This window comes from Pleurodeles waltl, chromosome 2_2, assembly GCF_031143425.1.
Source record: "Pleurodeles waltl isolate 20211129_DDA chromosome 2_2, aPleWal1.hap1.20221129, whole genome shotgun sequence".
Lineage (NCBI taxonomy): Eukaryota > Metazoa > Chordata > Amphibia > Caudata > Salamandridae > Pleurodeles > Pleurodeles waltl.
Window position 1 is genome coordinate 1,040,395,372 of NC_090439.1, and position 20,901 is coordinate 1,040,416,272.

Consider the following 20,901-nt stretch of genomic DNA (forward strand, 5'->3'; position numbering starts at 1 on the left):
CATAGCCATGTAGGCAAGATCCCAGGAATTGCATCTGTAGAGGCCAGGAGCACGGCGTAGTGCAGGGGGCTGCTGTGTCTGTATTGTCCGCCAACGGTCGCGGTATGCCATGCACTCAACCTTTCTTTCTTCTGTCTCCCCCGCACCCCCCTTTTTGTGCTCTCCCTGTTCTTTTGTTCATCAGCATCATCAGGCGGAGGTACAGTGGCACCGGAGCACGAGGGAGCTGCATCCCACATGGCCATGGAGGGCCACACCACGGACTCAGAATGCACCAGTGGGATGGAGGGCGAGGGGAGGTTCACGTCGGCCACCGGATTACCAAGCAGCGACACGGACTTGTCCGCCGATGGGAGCTCCTATGTGGTGGCGGCACCATCTGTGCGCCCCACTTCTACAGGTACAGCCGCCACCTCCCCTACCAGCACCGCCCTCCCAGCAGCCCCTCAGCGTTCGCCCCGTGCCCGCTCACCCAGGAGGGTGGGCATCACCTTCGCCCCAGGCACCTCAGGCCCTGCCCCAGTCACCCCTGCTGCCCTCAGTGAGGAGGCCATTGACCTCCTCAGGTCACTCACTGTTGGGCAGTCTACCATTGTGAATGCCATCCAGGGTGTAGAAAGGGAGTTGCAACACGGTAATGCATTCCTGGAGGGCATTCATTCTGGTCAGGCTGTCCTTCAGCGAACCCTGCAATCTCTGGCCTCAGCACTGATGGCAGCCATTGTCCCTGTGTCTAGCCTCCCCCCTCCAACTTCCTCCACCCAGACCCAATCCCCTGTACCCCAGCCTATCCCAAGCACACCATCAGACAAGCATGCACACACCCCAACACACAAAAGTAGCTCAGGCAAACATAAGCACCACACATCCCACAGGCACTCACACAAGCACCATACCCATGCAGACACACCAACATCTACTGCCTCCACTGTGTCCCCCTCCTCGTCGTTTCCCTCCTCCCTCCCAGTGTCGTCTACACTCTCACCTGCATGCACTACATCTACAGGCACTAGGACTCGCAGCAGTACACCCAGCACCACACCCCGCTCACCTGCACTCACCACCTCCACTCCCATTTACACGTCCCCTGTGTCCCCTCCCAGTGTGTCTGTGACGCCCCCTCCCAAAGTACACAAACGCGGATACCCACACACCCAACATCCATCCACCTCCACGACAGCCTCCAGTACCTGCACCTGCACCCAAAACACCTAAAGTGACACCTCCTACAACCACCTCCTCTTCCTCCAATCCCAGACCCCCTCCAACTACCCACCCCAGTGTTCGTCAGAAACTGTCCCTGTGTAAAGTTGACCTCTTTGCCCCCCCCCCTCCAATTCATCATTCCCGTCGTATCGCCTCAGCCAAAAAGCCTCCAATACCAGTGGTGCCTGTTCAAGGTGTGTGGAGTGCACCGGCCACCAGGGCAGGCAGTGTGACCCGGAGCCAAGGCACTGGCAGCCAACCCCCTGTAAAGGCTCTGAAATTGGAACCTGGGCGACGGGACCCTGTGAAAACTCCTGGAGGCAAAACAACTCACATGGGTTCCAGGGGGATTGCAGAGTCAGCTGTGACTCCTCCAAAGGTGGGGAAGGGCCAGAGGAAGTCTGCACAGCCTAGTGTGAGCAGCACGGCGGAGAAGGGTGGCATCCTTCCCAGCGGTCGGGACGCCACCAGCACCGTCGTCACTAGTCAGGAGACCACCGCCAGAGTCAGTGCCCAGGAGGGCCCAAGTATCGTCACTGGTCAGGAGACCACCGCCACCGCCGGAGTCAGTGCCCAGGAGGGGCCAAGTATCGTCACTGGTCAGGAGACCACCGCCAGAGTCAGTGAACTGGAGGCCCCCGGCTGCCACAGCCCCGCTGGGCAATGAGGGAACGTCATGCCACACACCAATGCCCAGTCCAGAGAACGTAATGCCACACACCAATGCCCAGTCCAGAACCGCCATGGCAAAGCACTGCTGAATAGGGCATGCACCGCCATGGCAAAGCACCGCTGAACAGTCCTGAACCGCCATGGCAAAGCACCGCTGAACAGTCCAGAACCGCCATGGCAAAGCACCGCTGAACAGGGCATGCACCGGGGAAGAATGAAAAGGCTGCCACATCAAGCATCGTTATCCCATGTGCAGGTGGGACAGTGACGGGACAGGAACTTCCACGGGGAGACTAATCCAGTCTGGGCACCAGTCCCCCTCCAGAACCAGTGGAGGCTGTTATCTACTTGGCAAAGCACAGCTGAACAGTCCAGAGACCGCCATGGCAAAGCCCCGCTGAACAGTCCAGAACCGCCATGGCAAAGCACCGCTGAACAGGGCATGCACCGCCATGGCAAAGCACCGCTGAACAGGGCATGCACCGCCATGGCAAGGCACCGCTGAACAGTCCAGAGACCACCATGGCAAAGCACCGCTGAACAGTCCAGAACCGCCATGGCAAAGCACCGCTGAACAGGGCATGCACCACCATGGCATAGCACCGCTGAACGGTCCAGAGACCGCCATGGCAAAGCACCGCTGAACAGTCCAGAACCGCCATGGCAAAGCACCGCTGAACAGGGCATGCACCGCCATGGCAAAGCACCGCTGAACAGTCCAGAGACCGCCATGGCAAAGCACCGCTGAACAGTCCAGAACCGCCATGGCAAAGCACCGCTGAACAGGGCATGCACCGGGGAAGAATGAAAAGGCTGCCACATCAAGCATCGTTATCCCATGTGCAGGTGGGACAGTGACGGGACAGGAACTTCCACGGGGAGACTAATCCAGTCTGGGCACCAGTCCCCCTCCAGAACCAGTGGAGGCTGTTATCTACTTTGGAAACTGTGGCTTTGCACTCCCCAGGATTAAACAGTGGGCAAACCACCCACTTGTGAGACTTGAGAGACTGTGGCTTTGCACTCCCAGGATACATCAATGGGCATGGAGCCCCGTAGTGGATCTGGCTTTGCACTCCTCCGGCTGAGGTGCCCCCCCTTCCCTTCCCCCTGAGGTGCCTGGATTATTTCTATCTGATGCCCCGGCAGTGTTCTCTCCGTGTGTGGACAGGTATCTATTGTGGGCCTCGCCCGTGCATTTTTGGACTAGTGGTGCACGGACATTTCTATGTGCATATATGAACTACTTCTCGGAATGTATATACTTTTGTATGATTTTCTAATATATCTGTATATTTTTGAGACATGTATATTGATACATTACAATGTTTGGACTGATTTCGTTTTGTCTTTGCATTCTTCCGGGGGGGTTGTGGGTTGTTACTGTGATTTTTGTGAATGCATTGGTGTGTGTCTTGTAATATGCGAGGGTGGGGTGGGGGTGGGGGTGTTGCGTGTGTGTCTCCCTAACTTTTGCCTCCCCCCCCCATGTCATAGGTGCAGTACTCACCGTTGTCCTCGCCGGCGCAGGCGTTGGTCTTTGTAGATGAGTAGGAATACAAGGGCCGGTAGGATTTGGAGTTCCGGCTCCATGCTATCCTCCTTCCTCGTGGGATGTGCTCAGGTGGGCGTTTTCCCATATCAGTAACTGTTTCCGCCGTGTTTTTATCCACGGAGAATCCGCACCGGAAAAGGTGGCGGATTGGCGGGTTGTGATACTATGGGCGGTACATTGGCCTCTGCCTGTCTGTTGGCGGTGACCGCCGCGCTGCTTGTCTGTACCGCCGTGGCGGGCGGTGTGGTAAAGTGGCTGTCTTTGTTGGTGGTTTCCGCCAGGGTCATAATTCCCTTTTTTTGTCCACCGGCCTGTTTGCGGTATTACCGCACCTTTAACACCGTCCACCAGGGTTGTAATGACCCCCATAGTGTTTTCAAATAGAAAGGTACCCTTCCTGAATAAAATCTATGCTAAACATTATGCACACACCTTTGCACAATGATACAAAGGTGTGTGTGTGGGTGACCATAAGCAAGCTGAGCGCTAGTGCTGGAGAAGACAGATTCAAAAACCTATTTTAATAGATATGGCTCTGCAATGCTGTCTCTCTCTCTCACTAGAACTATACAGTGCTGCAACTTTGGTTGCTGAACTAAATTGCACTATTTTTTATAAATATGGCAGAAGATGTAAAAAAAACAGTGTAAACAAGAACACTATAATTAATGTTAGATTAATGTTTTACACAACATATGCTGTGTTCCGTAAGGCATGATTCAAGCAGCCATTGATGAACCTTGAATGGACATATAGTTATGGTGTAGCAAGTCACTGTGACTGGCATCCCATCCAACAGCTGCCCCTGCTCGGCAATGCAGGATATGCAGCAGAGCAGTTAGCAGGCTGGCAGTGACACTGGTGGGCTGTCGTATGCATCAAATGGCCTTAACTTCGAGGGGGTTTGGCCTGCCTGTACAGAATCTTACTTACCACTCCCTGGGGCCTGGCTGGAGGATGCCAGTGGCGTCTCCTTTCTGTCCTCCTGAACTATCCCAGAATCCTCTATGAAGGATTCTTGGGAATAAGCGAAGGCAAACCAAGGTGTATACCATTCTATTGTTTTGGGGCATAAAAGGAGTTAGTTTCCTCTTTCTCCTTGGGTCACAATTTTTCTCCACTCTTGTTGGTGTGTTTTCTCACTTCTGCCTGCTTCTAGATTCCAATATTCTCCTGTCCAGTGTTTACTTTAGTTGTTCTATGCTGCTTTCTTCTTTCTTTTGTGTCCTCTCTTCATTCACTTTGCCATCGTGGAGCCATCCTAACATCATTAGAGTTTTTTTGCCTCCAGGCTTTGTCCTTCCTTAGGGGTCCTTCTGGGAGGCACTATCTGCTTAAGCGTGACAAGTGTTGGCAGCATCATGCCTACTGAAATGGGCCGCCCTTACCTCTGGCAAGCCGAGACCGTCAAGAACTGGGCCACAAGATCATCCCACAGTCAAAAGTCTATTGCTAGCTGCTCTTTTGCAGGGGACTTGCAACATAGTATGCCTTGAAATAATATTCTCTCGTTGCTTGAGTTAAATCATGACCATCAGCCTTGTCCTGTCCCCTTTGTCTCTTTTTACTTGTAGCTGAGATGATCTTGTATGAGATCTGCAGACTTGTGGAAAGTTTTCTGACCATGTAAGCATCAAAAGGTGACTCAAAGGTAGCATAATGTTGTAAAATAAACTGCATACATTTCATTTGAGGTTCACAAGGGTGGTGGGGTTTCTCACACTGCCTGGAATTGGAGAACTGTTTTGTATAGTTAGGTTTGCAGACCTGTTTCCACATCTATGACCTCAAAGTCACTGAGAGGGTGTAGATGTTCACCTCCTGTCAACACTTACATTGTCTACTCAGATAGACATTTCTATGGGCCAACTGGTTTGCTAGTCTAAATGCCACATATCGATGCAATGTCTGTGCTTCTTTTTAGAATGTTTCAAAAAGCTAGCTAACGAAAAAAGTATTTGTACTTAGACCTGGTCCAGCTTTGATGTTTATTTGCCCAGAGGTTTTAGGAGTCCTGCTTCCAAAAACTCTAATGAGAATTCGAATACAAATACAAACATCGAGACTCCTCTTGAGTAATCTACTTTAAGGTTTCTGTGAAAAACTTTATACGGACAGACTGTTATGGAAAAGTGTGTGACGATTGGTTAAATGTGGCCATAGTTAATGATGAAACAAAGAATGTTTCCTATGGACTATATCATTGAATCATGAATATAGATTTGACATTTTTGGTCATGTATTTGTGGTAGTGGTTGAATTATATAGTTCTCAGAAAAAGAATACACTAATATAAACTTTCGGTTCACCTTGATCCTGGAACGTTTTGTACAAATTAGTGAAGACAAGAGGAATCAATAAGAGGGGGTCACCCTAAATTACATATTCCACCGTAGGCAGGTTTATGGAACTCATGGCGCTAAAAGAGGTCGAAGAAAAAACTTTAGCCAAAGCATTGAATTTAATTGGTTTGAAATTGGATTTATATATCGCTTACTACCCCCAACGAGACATGGAAGCGCCTAAAGCTGGAACTGACAGAGTGTTTTGCAATGAGTGGCAACAATCTTATTAAGAGAAGACAACAAACAAGTTCTGATTGAATGTATAAACTAGCAAGTAGATTCGTTGACATTTTGAAAATGAGCTAGTCTCATGTAGATGGATTATAGAAACGGAACATTTTTGGTGAGGATGCTATTTTGATGTTTGGGGCTGTGGACCCCCACCTTAAACGTTTTCGTAAGATATGCACACCTAATTTTAATTATTCAGACCTATGGAAAAAAAACATAATGAGGTTAAGGGCTTTGCATCCATGCCATGTTTAAAGGAGTAATGAAAAAAGCAACACAATGTTGGTGAAGGTTTTATGTATATTCTCTGCTGGCTCTAATTCTCCAACATGCTTTTGGCCGGAGAGATTTGTGGTGTGCTGCAAGATTTCTAAGCCCCCCCCCAGTCTTGCCCAAGTTTGGGAAAGGATAGTCTTAGCCCCTACTTGTCCCCTCTGTACTCCAGCACAAGAGCCAGGATTAATACGTGTGCTCCTTTTCAATCCATCAGCATTACCTAAAGGCTTTGGAGGGTGCCATGCACCCTTTTAATATTATCACCCTCAACGATGGACGGGAGGTTGATTGCATTGCATACTGTCTCATTAGCAAGGCCAGGGCACATTTTTCAAACATAGGCACATATTTATACTTTCTTAGTGCCGCATTTGTGCCGCTTTTTGACACAAAAGCAGCGAAAACTTACAAAATACAACTGCATTTTGTAAGTTTGCGCCGCTTATGCATGTAAAAAATGACGCAATTGTGGCGCTAAAAAAGTATAAATATGGGCCTTATTGTCCTAGCCCACCTAGGCTGGGTTTGCCATAAAGAATCTGTGACCCTGCCGGAGAGACATGCTTCCGTGGGTAGGCCCTAGGCCATCCACTAGTGTGTTATATAGCATCCTTTCTAGCAGCACTACTACGGTTTCTTTTATTCTCCAAATGCTCAAAAACATCTGGAAGTTTTATGGCTTTTTTAATACACACCATTTGTGAGTGGGGCAGCATGATTTTCATAATGGATAATCTACGCCTTTCTTTGCTTTGCTTTCCGTATTCAGATCTATGAATACTTTGATAATTTTGATTACATTCAAGGAAAAAAAGATGGCTGCTCTATGACATTAATCAGGTGCATTCTAGTCAATCATATGCAGTTCTCTTCACGTACATTAGGATAGTGGGAACATACTCTACTTAAGTTTATCTAAGGGCAGCCTCTCAATGGCCAGGCTGTCCAAAATGCCGCTGAGAGATTGCAGATGACTGCATCACAAACTTTGAAACTTCATTGTATGTCATTTGAATCAATACATGTGTGAGGTCTTTGCTGGGCTCACCTTTCAATTTATGACTGAGAAACATCCTTGACTGTCATCTCTCAAGGTCCCTACACTCATCCACCTGGAAAGTACCCCAACTAGCCAAACATTGCATTGAAAGAAAGATAAGCTGTGTGTAAGGAAATGCCTCCTTGGCATGGTTACCCCCTGACTTTTTGCCTTTGCTGATGCTATGTTTTGAATTGAAAGTGTGCTGAGGCCTGCTAACCAGGCCCCAGCACCAGTGTTCTTTCCCTAACCTGTACTTTTGATTCCACAATTGGCACACCCTGGCACCCAGATAAGTCCCTTGTAACTGGTACCTCTGGTACCAAGGGCCCTGATGCCAGGGAAGGTCTCTAAGGGCTGCAGCATGTATTATGCCACCCTAGAGACCCCTCACCCAGCACAGACACACTGCTTACCAGCTTGTGTGTGCTAGTGAGAACAAAATGAGTAAGTCGACATGGCACTCCCCTCAGGGTGCCATGCCAGCCTCTCACTGCCTATGCAGTATAGGTAAGACACCCCTCTAGCAGGCCTTACAGCCCTAAGGCAGGGTGCACTATACCATAGGTGAGGGTACCAGTGCATGAGCACTGTGCCCCTACAGTGTCTAAGCAAAACCTTAGACATTGTAAGTGCAGGGTAGCCATAAGAGTATATGGTCTGGGAGTCTGTTTTACACAAACTCCACAGCACCATAATGGCTACACTGAAGACTGGGAAGTTTGGTATCAAACTTCTCAGCACAATAAATGCACACTGATGCCAGTGTACATTTTATTGTAAAATACACCACAGAGGGCACCTTAGAGGTGCCCCCTGAAACTTAACCGACTATCTGTGTAGGCTGACTGGTTCCAGCTGCCTGCCACACTAGAGACATGTTGCTGGCCCCATGGGGAGAGTGCCTTTGTCACTCTGAGGCCAGTAACAAAGCCTGCACTGGGTGGAGATGCTAACACCTCCCCCAGGCAGGAGCTGTAACACCTGGCGGTGAGCCTCAAAGGCTCACCCCTTTGTCACAGCACCGCAGGACACTCCAGCTAGTGGAGTTGCCCGCCCCCTCCGGCCCCGGCCCCCACTTTTGGCGGCAAGGCCGGAGAAAATAATGAGAATAACAAGGAGGAGTCACTGGCCAGTCAGGACAGCCCCTAAGGTGTCCTGAGCTGAGGTGACTCTAACTTTTAGAAATCCTCCATCTTGCAGATGGAGGATTCCCCCAATAGGATTAGGGATGTGACCCCCTCCCCTTGGGAGGAGGCACAAAGAGGGTGTACCCACCCTCAGGGCTAGTAGCCATTGGCTACTAACCCCCCAGACCTAAACACGCCCTTAAATTTAGTATTTAAGGGCTCTCCCTGAACCTAGAAACCAGATTCCTGCAACAACAAGAAGAAGGACTGCCTAGCTGAAAACCCCTGCAGAGGAAGACCAGAAGACAACAACTGCCTTGGCTCCAGAAACTCACCGGCCTGTCTCCTGCCTTCCAAAGAACTCTGCTCCAGCGACGCCTTCCAAAGGGACCAGCGACCTCTGAATCCTCTGAGGACTGCCCTGCTTCGACGACGACAAGAAACTCCCGAGGACAGCGGACCTGCTCCAAAAAGACTGCAACTTTATCCAAAGGAGCAGCTTTAAAGAACCCTGCAATCTCCCCGCAAGAAGCGTGAGACTTGCAACACTGCACCCGGCTACCCCGACTCGGCTGGTGGAGAACCAACACCTCAGGGAGGACCCCCGGACTACTCTACGACTGTGAGTACCAAAACCTGTCCCCCCTGAGCCCCCACAGCGCCGCCTGCAGAGGGAATCCCGAGGCTTCCCCTGACCGCGACTCTCTGAAACCTAAGTCCCGACGCCTGGAAAAGACCCTGCACCCGCAGCCCCCAGGACCTGAAGGACCGGACTTTCACTGCAGAAGTGACCCCCAGGAGTCCCTCTCCCTTGCCCAAGTGGAGGTTTCCCCGAGGAAGCCCCCCCTTGCCTGCCTGCAGCTCTGAAGAGATCCCTTGATCTCTCATTGACTTCCATTGCGAACCCAACGCTTGTTCTAACACTGCACCCGGCCGCCCCCGCGCCGCTGAGGGTGAAATTTCTGTGTGGGCTTGTGTCCCCCCCCGGTGCCCTACAAAACCCCCCTGGTCTGCCTTCCGAAGACGCGGGTACTTACCTGCTGGCAGACTGGAACCGGGGCACCCCCTTCTCTCCATTGAAGCCTATGCGTTTTGGGCACCACTTTGAACTCTGCACCTGACCGGCCCTGAGCTGCTGGTGTGGTAAATTTGAGGTTGCTCTGAACCCCCAACGGTGGGCTACCTTGGACCAAGAACTGAACCCTGTAAGTGTCTTACTTACCTGGTAAAACTAACAAAAACTTACCTCCCCCAGGAACTGTGAAAATTGCACTGTGTCCACTTTTAAAATAGCTATTTGTGAATAACTTGAAAAGTATACATGCAATTGAAATGATTCAAAGTTCCTAATGTACTTACCTGCAATACCTTTCAAACAAGATATTACATGTTAAATTTGAACCTGTGGTTCTTAAAATAAACTAAGAAAATATATTTTTCTATACAAAACCTATTGGCTGGATTTGTCTCTGAGTGTGTGTACCTCATTTATTGTCTATGTGTATGTACAACAAATGCTTAACACTACTCCTTGGATAAGCCTACTGCTCGACCACACTACCACAAAATAGAGCATTAGTAGTATCTCTTTTTACCACTATTTTACCTCTAAGGGGAACCCTTGGACTCTGTGCATGCTATTCCTCACTTTGAAATAGCACATACAGAGCCAACTTCCTACATTGGTGGATCAGCGGTGGGGTACAAGACTTTGCATTTGCTGGACTACTCAGCCAATACCTGATCACACGACAAATTCCAAAATTGTCATTAGAAATTGATTTTTGCAATTTGAAAAGTTTTCTAAATTCTTAAAAGTCCTGCTAGGGCCTTGTGTTAGTCCCTGTTAGCATTTTCTTTTAGAGTTTAAAAGTTTGGTAAAAGTTTGAATTAGATTCTGGAACTAGTTTTAGTTTCTTAAAAAGTATTCCAACTTTTAGAAGCATAATGTCTAATACAGATGTGAATGTGGTGGAACTCGACACCACACCTTACCTCCATCTACAGATGAGAGAGCTAAGGTCACTCTGTAAACTAAAGAAAATAGCAATGGGCTCCAGACCTTCCAAACTACAGCTCCAGGAGCTGTTGGCAGAGTTTGAAAGAGCCAACCCCTCTGAGGATGGCAACACAGAGGATGATGATAGTGACTTGGAGGGTGATTCCCCCCCACCAGTCCTATCTAGGGAGAACAGGGCTTCTCAAGCCCTGACTCCACAAATAATAGTCAGAGATGCTGGTTCCCTCACAGGAGGGACCAACAACTCTGAAATCACTGAGGATAACTCCAGTGAAGAGGACATCCAGTTAGCCAGGATGGCCAAAAGATTGGCTTTGGAAAGACAGATCCTAGCCATAGAAAGGGAAAGACAAGAGATGGGCCTAGGACCCATCAATGGTGGCAGCAACATAACTAGGGTCAGAGATTCTCCTGACATGTTGAAAAACCCCAAAGGGATTGTAACTAAATATGAAGATGGTGATGACATCACCAAATGGTTCACAGCTTTTGAGAGTGCTTGTGAAACCAGAAAAGTGAACAAATCTCACTGGGGTGCTCTCCTTTGGGAAATGTTCACAGGAAAGTGTAGGGATAGACTCCTCACACTCTCTAAAAAAGATGCAGAATCTTATGACCTCATGAAGGGTACCCTGATTGAGGGCTTTGGATTCTCCACTGAGGAGTATAGGATTAGATTCAGGGGGGCTCAAAAATCCTCGAGCCAGACCTGGGTTGACTTTGTAGACTACTCAGTAAAAACACTAGATGGTTGGATTCAAGGAAATGGTGTAAATGATTATGATGGGCTGTACAATTTATTTGTGAAAGAACACCTATTAAGTAATTGTTTCAATGATAAACTGCATCAGCATCTGGTGGACCTAGGACCAATTTCTCCCCAAGAATTGGGAAAGAAGGCGGACCATTGGGTCAAGACTAGGGTGTCCAAAACTTCCACAGGGGGTGACCAAAAGAAAGGGGTCACAAAACCTCCCCAGGGGAAAGGTGGTGAGACAGCCAAAAATAAAAATAGTAAAGAGTCTTCTACAGGCCCCCAAAAACCTGCACAGGAGGGTGGGCCCAGAGCCTCTTCACAAAACAATCCTGGGTACAAGGGTAAAAACTTTGATCCCAAAAAGGCCTGGTGTCGAAACTGTAGTCAGTCTGGACACCAAACTGGAGACAAGGCCTGTCCCAAGAAAGATACCACTTCTAACTCCCATCCAGCTAAAACTGGAATGGCCAGTCTCCAAGTGGGATCAACAGTGTGCCCAGAGCAAATCAGGTGTCACACTGAAGCTACATTAGTCTCTGAGGGTGGGGTGGATTTAGCCACACTGGCTGCCTGGCCCCCTAACATGCAAAAATACAGGCAGCAGCTCTTAATTAATGGGACAAGTGTAGAGGGCCTGAGGGATACAGGTGCCAGTGTCACTATGGTGACAGAGAAACTGGTTTCCCCTGGCCAATACCTGACTGGACAAACTTATCCAGTCACCAACACTGACAATCAGACTAAAGTACATCCCATGGCTATGGTAACTTTAGAGTGGGGAGGGGTCAATGGCCTGAAACAGGTGGTGGTCTCCTCAAATATCCCAGTAGACTGTTTGCTTGGAAATGACCTGGAGTCCTCAGCATGGGCTGAGGTAGAACTGAAAACTCATGCAGCCATGCTGGGTATCCCTGAACTGGTGTGTGTCAAGACTAGGGCACAGTGCAAGGCACAGGGTGAAAAAGTAGAGCTGGAGTCTGGAAAAATGGCCCAGCCTACCAAGAGACAAGGAAAGTCAGCTGGGAAACCAGCTGCAACACAACACCAAAAAGAGAACCTCTCTTCTCAAGAAGAAGTTCTGCCCTCTGAGGGAACTGAGCCTATGGAGCTGGAACCTTATCAGGTTGAGCTCTTGGGCCCAGGGGGACCCTCAAGGGAAGAGTTGTGTAAGGGACAAGAAACCTGTCCCTCTCTTGAAGGCCTTAGGCAGCAAGCTGCTGAAGAGTCCAAAGGCAAGAAAAATGGAACACATAGGGTCTATTGGGAAGATGGACTCCTGTACACTGAGGCAAGAGATCCCAAACCTGGTGCCACTAGGAGAGTGGTAGTGCCTCAGGGTTTCAGAGAGTTTATTCTGACCTTAGCCCATGATATTCCCCTTGCTGGGCATTTGGGACAAACCAAGACGTGGGAGAGGTTAGTCAACCACTTCTACTGGCCCAATATGTCCCAGAAGGTTAAGGAGTTTTGCCTCTCCTGCCCCACCTGTCAAGCCAGTGGTAAGACAGGTGGGCATCCAAAGGCCCCCCTCATTCCACTTCCAGTGGTGGGAGTCCCCTTTGAAAGAGTGGGTGTGGACATAGTTGGTCCACTAGAACCTCCCACAGCCTCAGGAAATATGTACATCCTAGTAGTAGTGGATCATGCTACTAGGTATCCTGAAGCTATTCCCCTTAGGACGACTACTGCCCCTGCAGTAGCCAAGGCCCTCATTGGTATCTTTACCAGAGTGGGTTTCCCTAAGGAGGTGGTTTCTGACAGAGGTACCAACTTCATGTCAGCTTACCTAAAACACATGTGGAATGAGTGTGGAGTGACTTATAAATTCACTACACCATATCATCCACAAACTAATGGCCTTGTTGAGAGATTCAACAAGACATTAAAGGGCATGATCATGGGGCTCCCAGAAAAACTCAAAAGGAGATGGGATGTCCTTCTGCCATGTCTGCTTTTCGCTTACAGAGAGGTGCCTCAGAAGGGAGTAGGATTCTCACCCTTTGAACTTCTGTTTGGCCACCCTGTAAGGGGACCACTTGCTCTTGTTAAAGAAGGCTGGGAGAGACCTCTTCATGAGCCTAAACAAGACATAGTGGACTATGTACTGGGCCTTCGCTCAAGGATGGCAGAGTACATGGAAAAGGCAAGTAAAAACCTTGAGGCCAGCCAACAACTCCAGAAGTTGTGGTATGACCAAAAGGCTGCACTGGTTGAATTTCAACCAGGGCAGAAAGTCTGGGTTCTGGAGCCTGTGGCTCCCAGGGCACTCCAGGACAAATGGAGTGGCCCTTACCCAGTACTAGAAAGGAAGAGTCAGGTCACCTACCTGGTGGACCTGGGCACAAGCAGGAGCCCAAAGAGGGTGATCCATGTGAACCGCCTTAAGCTCTTCCATGACAGGGCTGATGTAAATCTGTTGATGGTAACAGATGAGGACCAGGAAGCTGAGAGTGAACCTCTCCCTGATCTCCTCTCATCAGACCCTAAAGATGGCTCAGTAGATGGAGTGATCTACTCAGACACACTCTCTAGCCAGCAGCAGTCTGACTGCAGGAAGGTCCTGCAGCAGTTTGCTGAACTCTTTTCCCTAACCCCTGGTCAGACACACCTGTGTACCCATGATGTGGACACAGGAGACAGCATGCCTGTCAAAAACAAAATATTTAGACAGTCTGACCAAGTTAAGGAAAGCATCAAGGTGGAAGTCCACAAGATGCTGGAATTGGGAGTAATTGAGTACTCTGACAGCCCCTGGGCTAGCCCAGTGGTCTTAGTCCCCAAACCTCACACCAAAGAAGGAAAGAGAGAGATGAGGTTTTGTGTGGACTACAGAGGTCTCAACTCTGTCACCAAGACAGATGCTCATCCCATTCCTAGAGCTGATGAGCTAATAGACAAATTAGGGGCTGCCAAATTCTTAAGTACCTTTGACTTAACAGCAGGGTACTGGCAAATCAAAATGGCCCCTGGAGCAAAAGAAAAGACAGCATTCTCCACACCTGATGGGCATTATCAGTTCACTGTTATGCCCTTTGGTTTAAAGAATGCCCCTGCCACCTTCCAAAGGTTGGTGAATCAAGTCCTTGCTGGGCTGGAATCCTTTAGTGCAGCTTATCTTGATGATATTGCTGTCTTCAGCTCCACCTGGCAGGATCACCTGGTCCACATGAAGAAGGTTTTGAAGGCTCTGCAATCTGCAGGCCTCTCTATCAAGGCATCCAAATGCCAGATAGGGCAGGGGACTGTGGTTTACTTGGGACACCTTGTAGGTGGAGGCCAAGTTCAGCCACTCCAGCCTAAGATCCAGACTATTCTGGACTGGGCAGCTCCAAAAACCCAGACTCAAGTCAGGGCATTCCTTGGCTTGACTGGGTACTACAGGAGGTTTGTGAAGGGATATGGATCCATTGTGACAGCCCTCACAGAACTCACCTCCAAGAAAATGCCCAAGAAAGTAAACTGGACTGTAGAATGCCAACAGGCCTTTGACACCCTGAAACAAGCTATGTGCACAGCACCAGTTCTAAAAGCTCCAGATTACTCCAAGCAGTTCATTGTGCAAACAGATGCCTCTGAACATGGGATAGGGGCAGTTTTGTCCCAATCAAATGATGATGGCCTTGACCAGCCTGTTGCTTTCATTAGCAGGAGGTTACTCCCCAGGGAGCAGCGTTGGAGTGCCATTGAGAGGGAGGCCTTTGCTGTGGTTTGGTCCCTGAAGAAGCTGAGACCCTACCTCTTTGGTACTCACTTCCTAGTTCAGACTGACCACAGACCTCTCAGATGGCTGATGCAAATGAAAGGTGAAAATCCAAAACTGTTGAGGTGGTCCATCTCCCTACAGGGAATGGACTTTGTAGTGGAACACAGACCTGGGACTGCCCATGCCAATGCAGATGGCCTTTCCAGGTTCTTCCACTTAGAAAATGAAGACTCTCTTGGGAAAGGTTAGTCTCATCCTCTTTCGTTTGGGGGGGGTTGTGTAAGGAAATGCCTCCTTGGCATGGTTACCCCCTGACTTTTTGCCTTTGCTGATGCTATGTTTTGAATTGAAAGTGTGCTGAGGCCTGCTAACCAGGCCCCAGCACCAGTGTTCTTTCCCTAACCTGTACTTTTGATTCCACAATTGGCACACCCTGGCACCCATATAAGTCCCTTGAAACTGGTACCTCTGGTACCAAGGGCCCTGATGCCAGGGAAGGTCTCTAAGGGCTGCAGCATGTATTATGCCACCCTAGAGACCCCTCACCCAGCACAGACACACTGCTTACCAGCTTGTGTGTGCTAGTGAGAACAAAATGAGTAAGTCGACATGGCACTCCCCTCAGGGTGCCATGCCAGCCTCTCACTGCCTATGCAGTATAGGTAAGACACCCCTCTAGCAGGCCTTACAGCCCTAAGGCAGGGTGCACTAAACCATAGGTGAGGGTACCAGTGCATGAGCACTGTGCCCCTACAGTGTCTAAGCAAAACCTTAGACATTGTAAGTGCAGGGTAGCCATAAGAGTATATGGTCTGGGAGTCTGTTTTACACGAACTCCACAGCACCATAATGGCTACACTGAAGACTGGGAAGTTTGGTATCAAACTTCTCAGCACAATAAATGCACACTGATGCCAGTGTACATTTTATTGTAAAATACACCACAGAGGGCACCTTAGAGGTGCCCCCTGAAACTTAACCGACTATCTGTGTAGGCTGACTGGTTCCAGCAGCCTGCCACACTAGAGACATGTTGCTGGCCCCATGGGGAGAGTGCCTTTGTCACTCTGAGGCCAGTAACAAAGCCTGCACTGGGTGGAGATGCTAACACCTCCCCCAGGCAGGAGCTGTAACACCTGGCGGTGAGCCTCAAAGGCTCACCCCTTTGTCACAGCACCGCAGGACACTCCAGCTAGTGGAGTTGCCCGCCCCCTCCGGCCCCGGCCCCCACTTTTGGCGGCAAGGCCGGAGAAAATAATGAGAATAACAAGGAGGAGTCACTGGCCAGTCAGGACAGCCCCTAAGGTGTCCTGAGCTGAGGTGACTCTAACTTTTAGAAATCCTCCATCTTGCAGATGGAGGATTCCCCCAATAGGATTAGGGATGTGACCCCCTCCCCTTGGGAGGAGGCACAAAGAGGGTGTACCCACCTTCAGGGCTAGTAGCCATTGGCTACTAACCCCCCAGACCTAAACACGCCCTTAAATTTAGTATTTAAGGGCTCTCCCTGAACCTAGAAACCAGATTCCTGCAACAACAAGAAGAAGGACTGCCTAGCCGAAAACCCCTGCAGAGGAAGACCAGAAGACAACAACTGCCTTGGCTCCAGAAACTCACCGGCCTGTCTCCTGCCTTCCAAAGAACTCTGCTCCAGCGACGCCTTCCAAAGGGACCAGCGACCTCTGAATCCTCTGAGGACTGCCCTGCTTCGACGACGACAAGAAACTCCTGAGGACAGCGGACCTGCTCCAAAAAGACTGCAACTTTATCCAAAGGAGCAGCTTTAAAGAACCCTGCAATCTCCCCGCAAGAAGCGTGAGACTTGCAACACTGCACCCGGCGACCCCGACTCGGCTGGTGGAGAACCAACACCTCAGGGAGGACCCCCGGACTACTCTACGACTGTGAGTACCAAAACCTGTCCCCCCTGAGCCCCCACAGCGCCGCCTGCAGAGGGAATCCCGAGGCTTCCCCTGACCGCGACTCTCTGAAACCTAAGTCCCGAAGCCTGGAAAAGACCCTGCACCCGCAGCCCCCAGGACCTGAAGGACCGGACTTTCACTGCAGAAGTGACCCCCAGGAGTCCCTCTCCCTTGCCCAAGTGGAGGTTTCCCCAAGGAAGCCCCCCCTTGCCTGCCTGCAGCGCTGAAGAGATCCCTTGATCTCTCATTGACTTCCATTGCGAACCCGACGCTTGTTCTAACACTGCACCCGGCCGCCCCCGCGCCGCTGAGGGTGAAATTTCTGTGTGGGCTTGTGTCCCCCCCGGTGCCCTACAAAACCCCCCTGGTCTGCCCTCCGAAGACGCGGGTACTTACCTGCTGGCAGACTGGAACCGGGGCACCCCCTTCTCTCCATTGAAGCCTATGCGTTTTGGGCACCACTTTGAACTCTGCAACTGACCGGCCCTGAGCTGCTGGTGTGGTAACTTTGGGGTTGCTCTGAACCCCCAACGGTGGGCTACCTTGGACCAAGAACTGAACCCTGTAAGTGTCTTACTTACCTGGTAAAACTAACAAAAACTTACCTCCCCCAGGAACTGTGAAAATTGCACTGTGTCCACTTTTAAAATAGCTATTTGTGAATAACTTGAAAAGTATACATGCAATTGAAATGATTCAAAGTTCCTAATGTACTTACCTGTAATACCTTTCAAACAAGATATTACATGTTAAATTTGAACCTGTGGTTCTTAAAATAAACTAAGAAAATATATTTTTCTGTACAAAACCTATTGGCTGGATTTGTCTCTGAGTGTGTGTACCTCATTTATTGTCTATGTGTATGTACAACAAATGCTTAACACTACTCCTTGGATAAGCCTACTGCTCGACCACACTACCACAAAATAGAGCATTAGTATTATCTCTTTTTACCACTATGTTACCTCTAAGGGGAACCCTTGGACTCTGTGCATGCTATTCCTCACTTTGAAATAGCACATACAGAGCCAACTTCCTACACTGTGCATCTCTTTTTTAGTTCTAAGCAGTAGAACAAACTCATGTTTCATTTGAGAGTCAATGTTGATCCCCTACTGTTTAGGAGAAGACTGGAGACATGGCCATGTAGGGGCTGCCCAAGTTAAATATACATATCTCTACTTACCTGGGATGGGGGCCCCCCATCCTTAGGTGTCTTCCTGGTGTGGGTGGGGGTGTCCCTCGGGCCAGGGAAGGGACCCTGTGGGCACTTTCCATGGTCTCTGACCCTGGAAATAGGCCCACAGGTCTCCTAACGCCTGCTCATGCACAGGCGTTAAAATAAGGCACTAAGCAAGCTTAGTGCCATTATTTAAGGTCCCCATCCCCACAAGCATGATTTTAGCACATGGGGATAAATATGGTGCAAGGGCCATACCATTGTTTTCTGCATCTCATTGACGCAAGGTAGGTTTCCACGTCCAGAAAATGACATTAACTCCATAACTTTGGCGCTAGCTGTGTCAAGCACCAAAGTATAAATATAGAGTTAGGTTTGCGCTGAATTAGTGTAAAAAGAAAAATGACTCTAATTTGGCACAAACCGAGTATAAATATGCCTTTGGTACAAATTGGTTAGAGCATTAACTAGGGGCTGCCAGGGTTACCATGTGCTAAGCTGCCAGGTCCCATTCTACCAGGTGTGGATCTGCATTTTGCAAAGATGCAAATGAATAGGGGTAGTAGGTGTGAGAGAGTAGCATTGACCTACACACCACCGGCTGCCAAACACTCTGACCTACCGTCCACTGATGTTTATACCTGCTCAGAGCATGTTGTAAATGTCACCAGATTTGTCCCCAGAATAAGGAAAAACATGCAAAAGAACACTTCTGATTCTGAGTGAGCTTAGTTATTCCGATTCAGTGAACATAATCTTATAATGAGGTGGAGGGACACAGGACAAAATCAGATAATCTGGTGTCTGTGTACTCCAGCACCTAAACCCAGCCAAATTGTAATGAGGTCTAAAACACTACGTAAATGTTGGGGAACAAAACTTGATTACTGTATTCCTTGCTACACAAGCAAAAAGGTTGGGCATGAATTCCCTCATGTAGTAAGACCCCTTTTTGGGCATGGTTGTCCCAGATTCTTCCCCCTTTTCTGAACAGTTTTGTTTCTGGAATTAGACAGCTGTGCACTCTACCCCTACTAAACAGGAGTAAAGTACCTGTGATCCCCCTTTAAACATGTCCCAATTAGCATATTTTACTTTCCTATAAGACCACAACATATGACACAGAAACACAGATATGGCATGGGAAGTTAAATGTCACTTGTAGACTGCAGCGACTGTGAAATCACCTACAGTCACAGAGAAAACATAACTTTAGGCTTACCCTGTGAAGCCTGACAGCAGCAGCCTAAAACCTGCTGAAAAGATTTACAAAATAACCCTAGCTGACAGGCAGAAACCCTTCTTTAAAATATTAATAAGCCACCAATAAGTAAACCATGGCAAACAGAAGGTAGGGTGCTTGATATTTAAAAGTGAAACGTGTGAAATTAATATATACATGTTCTTCCAATGACTATGCCTGTTGGAAAATGGGTTATTGGTAAGGGCAGGTAGGTACCTACACCTAGCAACAAGCCACCAACCTCCACTTAGGTACAGTTAGGTCTCAGTAAATTAATCCCAGCTCAACCCTTGGTAGCTTGGCAACGAGCGTCAAGGCTTAACTTAGGAGACAAAGTGTAAAGCATTCAAATATCACAAAACAGTAATTAAATAAAACACAGGAAACAGTTTAAAAATCCAAAACCAATTTATAAAAATAGTTTATATTTTTATCTTTAAAATGACACATAAACTAATAAAATCGGATAAAGGGAACCGGAGATATGAATTTTTAAAGAATTATTACTTTTCTAGCGCTTAGAAACAAAAAGCGCCAATCGGGTCATCTGGTTGCCCCTCGACCGGGGCAAAGTCAAACTTTCAGGCCGACCGCGATGGAGCCCTGCTCGGCTACAGGTCGCGGGAGGCCTCGGTTAAAAAGTTACCTTCTGACTTAGGCGGTGATTATAACCGCGGCGGGCGGCGGTCGCCGCCCGCCATGCGGTTACCGCCAAATGACCGCACCGCGGTCACAAGACCGCGGCGGCCATTCTGGCTTTCCCGCTGTGCTGGCGGCCGAACGCCAAAAGGCCGCCCGCCAGCACAGCGGGAAAGACCCAGCAACGATGAAGCCGGCTCCGAATCGAGCCGGCGGAGTTGCTGGAGTGCGACGGGTGCAGTAGCCAATTCTAGGCAGACACTGAAATTCTTTTTGGGGCCCTCTTACGGGGGCCCCTGCAGTGCCCCCTACCGCCATCCTGTTCCTGGCGGGAGACCCGCCAGGAACAGGATGGCGGTAGGGGGTGTCAGAATCCCCATGGCGGCGGAGCGCGCTCCGCCGCCATGGAGGATTCTCAAGCGCAGCGGGAAGTCGGCGGTACACCGCCGACTTTCCGTTTCTGGCCGCGGCTGAACCGCCGCGGTCAGAATGCCCCGCGGTGCACCGCCAGCCTGTTGGCGGTGCTACCGCGGTCATTCGCCCTGGCGGTTTTTACCGCCAGGGTTAGAATGACCACCTTAGTCTTTATTTTGAAGATTTTCTTCAGCGGGACGAACCTGCCAGTCGAATCTGACCTCCTGGAGCCCTTGTCCGGATACGCGATGCTGGAGTTCTCGGTGGAGATTTTTACCTTCGGACTTAGTCGTTTTTTCGAGGTGAAAATCCTTCGACCGGGGTAAACCTGGATCTTGATCCGACGTCCGTGGAGCCCTTCTCGGATACGATGGCTGGGAGGTCCCGGTCAACTTTTTACCTTCGGACTTAGTCTCTTTTTCGGAGATTTTTCTTTACCGGGACGAACCACCAAGTCAGGCCGGGTCGCGGTTGAGGCAAGCCGGCTAGAATTTCCGCGGCGGGTCGGTCCCTCTATGGAGCTTTTTTTCAAAAATTCTCAAATCTTCTCCAAACTTCTGGGGCTTCAC